We start from the raw sequence: 5,053 nt of genomic DNA on the forward strand, positions 1-5,053 counted from the left end.
GAAAGTTGTATACTTGATGTCAGTTTAAGATTGCAGTTAGTATGTCAGTTTTTGTAAGAGAACCGAAACACAATCGATACTGAAATAGTTGATTCTTGGGCTTTTTTAGTGAAAGCCAATATGTAGTCGATAGCGATTACTATGAATTTTCTTTGACCAGATGTTGGAGAAAATGGGCCGAGTATATCAATCCTCCATTGTGCGAAGGGCTAGGGTGCTACATTTGATGTTAGCTGACTAGTCGATTGATGTTGTAAATTTGCATATTTTTGATATGGTTCACATCCTGGACAAGTTCAGCTACATCTTTTTTCATGGTGGACTAATAGTATCCTTGTCGCAAGATTTTATAAGCTAAAAATCTACCCTCCAAATGATTTTCACAAATCTCTTCATGTACTTCTCTAAGTACATAGTCGGAATCTATTGATCCCAAACACTTCAACAAGGAAAGAGAGAATGACCTTTTGTATAGATGGTCATTCATTATTACATACTGAGAGGCTGTCCATCGAAGTCATTTGGCTTCTAAGGGATCTGTAGGAAGAATCCCATCGGTCAAGTATAGGATGATCGGATCCATCCAGCTTGGTTCAATAGTGAGTTGTAATACTTCTTCGACCTTATCGATACGTGGCTGTTTGAGGTATTCAATGAATATCCAACCCAGCGAATTGAAAGTAGTAGCCAATCGTAAAAGTATGTTGGTCCAAATATTTTTGATTCTCAAAATATGAAAGATCTCAAAATATTTCAAGTTCGATATAAGATCTTTCACCTTCCGAAGGTACTTTATCATTATGGGGTCTCGAGCTTCAAATTTATCCTTGACCTGTTCAGCAGTCTGTTGTGAATTGGTGAAGACCTTCAGACTGTCGATCTCAAGCTCTTTGATTATCTTCAAACTGACTAAGAGTGCTTCATATTCGGCTTGATTATTTGAGGCTTTGAAGTTGAACTGAAGGACGTATTCAGTAACTACTCCTTCGAAATTTGTAAGTATGAGGCCAGCTCCACTGTCTTGTGCATTAGATGCTCTATCAATGTACAGCATCCAGATCAATTTTAGGTCGGGTTCGAGAGTTGTAACCTCTTTTATTGTGTTGTTATCCGTATCCTTTGGTTTAGTATCAGATATAGTATATTCAGCGACAAAGTCGGCTAGAACTTGCACTTTCATAGACGGTCGTGGGCGATACTGTATGTCGAATTCACCAAGCTTTACTGTCCATTTCGCCATCCGACCTGACGTATCAGGTCGATGTAAGATCACCTTCAACGGTTGATCTGTCAAGACCACAATTGGATGTGCCTAAAAGTATGAACGAAGTCGTTGTGCCGATATGATGAGAGCGTAGATCATTTTTTCTGCTCTTGAGTATCGTACTTCAGTTTTGTGAAGTACTTTACTAGCATAGATTCGGTTTTCATGCTCCTAAACAAGTACCAAACTAATTGCTTCTATGAAAGTCGACAAATAGAGATACAATGTCTCTCTGACCTTCGATTTTATAAGTAAAGATGGAGAAGCCAAGTATTTTTTTAAATCTTTGAAGGATTATCGACATTCATTTGACCATGAGAAATCTTTCATCTGTCGTAAGATTTTAAAGAATGACAAGCATCTCTCAGTCGACTTAGAAATGAATCGACTGAGTACGATGATCTTTCTGTTGAGTTACTGAATCTCTTTTTTTGAATTTGGATGCTTCATGTCGATGACGGCCTTTATCTTTTCGAGATTAGCCTCAATTCTTCGTTATGGAATAAGAAATTCGAAGAATTTTTTGGAGGTTACTCCAAATACAAACTTGATCGGGTTTAACTTCATCTGATGTTGTCGAAGTGTGTCAAAGGCTTCTTCTAGATCTCGAATACGGTCTATTATTCGATGACTCTTTACCAGCATGTCGTCTGCATATACTTTCATATTTATCTGATCTGTATCTTGAAGATCTTATTGATGAGCCGTTAGTAGGTAGCTCCGACATTTTTCAAACCGAAAAGCATTACTTTGTAGAAGTATATGCCTTTGTCGGTTACAAAAGCTGTGTGCTCCTCATCTTCTGGTGCCATCTGGATTTGATTATACCTGATGAAGGTATCCATGAAACTCAGAAGTCAATGGCTTGAAGTCGCATTAACCAATTGATCAATCTTCGGTAATGAAAAACTATCCTTCGGACAAGCTTTATTCAAGTCTATATAGTCGATGGAGATTCTTCACTTTTCATTGGTCTTTCTCACCATTACCACATTGACGAGCCAATCAGGATATGTAGCTTCTCTGATGAAGCCTGCCGTGAGGAGCTTGTCGACTTCTTCATCAATGATCTTCGATCTTTCAGAGGCAAAAGGTCGTTTCTTTTGTCTCATTGGCTTAATATTCGGGTTGATATTGAGTAGGTGAATTATTACTTCCAAAGAAATTTCGAACATGTCGGTGGTCGATCAAGCAAAAATATTGACATTTGCTCTGAGTAAATTTATTAACTGTTGTCGCTCTGAGTCTGGCAACTATGATCTAGTTTGGACCATCTTCTCGGGATCTTCTTCTTTTAGTGGAATAGAAATCAGTTGCTCAGATGGTTCACCCCTCTCTTGATTCTCTCTTTGGTCTAATTTGTCAACAAGTAGAGAGTCTTCAGGTTTATTATTTTGGATGGAGACAAGAAAGTAGCATCAGACTAGTTGTTGATCTCCACGCATCTCTCCGACCGTATTTCTCGTCAAAAATTGGACTAGTAGATGATATGTCAAAACCACTGTTTTCAGAGCGTTAAGTCCAGGTCATCCAAGTATGGCGTTATAAGCCGAAGAGACTCGAACTACCATGAATGTTATTAAGATGGTGCTCTGTTGTGGTCCAGTTCCAGCGGTTAAGGAGAGAGAGATTTTTCCTTCTACTGTGACAGTATCGCTTGTGAAGCTGACCAATGGCATCGAGACTCTTCTGAGTCGTAGTCGCATTCGAAAGAAAATCGAGTAAAATAGAACATCAGTCGAACTTCTATTATCTACAAGGATTCTTTTTACATCATAATTTGCTATTATTGTCGAGACAACAACAGCATCATCATGGAGAGTTTGAATTCTCCAAATATTTTTTTCTGAAAAAGTTATTACATTGTTGAGTCATCGTCGTTTCGCCGACTCTTCTTTGAAAGTTGCCCCACAGCTCGATCGTCCGAAAATCATATTGATTACTCCTGCAGTCGGTTGATTATTTATAGCTTCCTCAGTTTACGGTTGAGATCATCGATCGACAGAAGCTTGAGTCGATGGATCTCTCCGGTACTTCTCGAGGTAGCCTCATCAAATCAGAGCCTCTATCTTGTCTCTAAGTTGGATACATTATTTGATATTATGATCATAATCATGATGGAACCGACAGTACTTCTTCCGATCGTGACTCCTCGACGGTGCTTTCATCAGTAGAGGGTGTCATAGGTATTTTGCTCCTTCGATTTCTATGAGGATCTGTGCACAAAAAGTAGAAAGAGGAGGTGTAGGAGTCATACCTGTCGTAACTCAGCCTTGGACTCCATTATTGAGGTGAAGCTCGCTTATTGAAAGGTGGCCGACTTGATTCGGTCGGAGCTTCTCCTTTCTTCTATTTCTTCTTCTTCTGATCCTTACCTTCTATCTGGCGTCGGTTAGAAGCTCCTTCATCTGTACACATATACTTGTATACATGCTCTAGAAGTTCTGCATAAGTCCGAAAGGGAGTCTTATCTAAAGAATATGTGAACCGAGATATGCTCAGACCTCTTTTCATGACCAATATAGCCATGTCTTCGTTGAGGTCTTTGACCTCAAGTGTGGCTGCATTAAAATGAGCCACAAAATCTCTTAATGTCTCAGTCTCTCTCTACTTGATTAAAAAGAGACTGTCAGAAGTTTGTGGTGGCCGTCGGCTAGTGCTGAAGTGAGCCACAAAGGAATGTTTGAGCTGCCCAAAGAAATATATGCTTTTCGACTGAAGCATAGAGTACTAGGCTCGAGCAGCTTTTCGAAGGGTCGCAGGGAAGCCAATGCATAAGAGGACGTCGGTTGCCCCCTGAATCATCATGAGAGCTTGTAGCTCTCAAGATGGTCGATTGGGTCGGTGGAGCCATCATATGGCTCCACTTACGGCATCTTGAACCAAGATGGGATCGACTCGTCTAAGATATGCTGAGAGAGAGGCTGGGCGGTGTGAAAGCTGTAGTCGTTGGAGGACTTTCGACCTTCCACCTGAAGCTGGGAGAGTTGGTGGTTGATTTTTTGAAACTTACGTTCATAGTCATTGAATCGCTGTTGCTGGAAAACTCCAGGGGTGGAACCTCCCGACGAGCCTGAAGGAGAAGCAGAAGGCATTCGCAGTCGTTTCCCCTTCCTAATGCTATTGAGGTGAGAAGAAGAGGGGGGACGCCATGAGCGATGGGTGGCACGATGAGAGTGCCAAGAATGTCGTTGTTCGTCTTAACGAGAGAGCCAAGACGGTCGCTTCAGAGAAGGAGAAGGTGATCGTCGCGGATGAGGACGGTTGTGCCTGGACGGCACCGATTGTGCCACTGGCTACTCCATCGACGGCTGCTGCTGCTAGGTTTGTTGTTGTTGGAGGCTTTTGATTGCCTCCATCAGAACATTCATCTGCTGCACAAGTTAGCGATTTGGACAGCGTCCATGGTGACCACAGGATGCGAGAAATTAGACTCTGCTACCGGAGGTGGGGGAGGAGCATCTTCCCAATGGAAAAAATGCCTTGCCGATCCAATTGCAGTCGAATGTTGGGCTTTGATTTTCGACATGATAAACTACAAATTTTTGTCCCTTTCTGGCTTGCCAATCTGTTGCTGCTAACTTTCTGTCGTCTATTGCTAATGATGAGCACTTGCAAAACAGCATCCTCACAGACCGAAGTTGTGTCCGGCGGGGACCCTCCGATGCTTAAGTCAGAGAAAAAATTGGTAAATAGTAGATTTGAGGTAGCAGAATTTTGGCCTCAAAGTGGCTTACTAGTACTATTCCCTTATCCCTTTTTTATATATGAATCTGATGTAACCGTCGA

The sequence above is a fragment of the Elaeis guineensis genome, chromosome 8, assembly GCF_000442705.2.
Source record: "Elaeis guineensis isolate ETL-2024a chromosome 8, EG11, whole genome shotgun sequence".
In the NCBI taxonomy this organism is placed as follows: Eukaryota; Viridiplantae; Streptophyta; class Magnoliopsida; order Arecales; family Arecaceae; genus Elaeis; species Elaeis guineensis.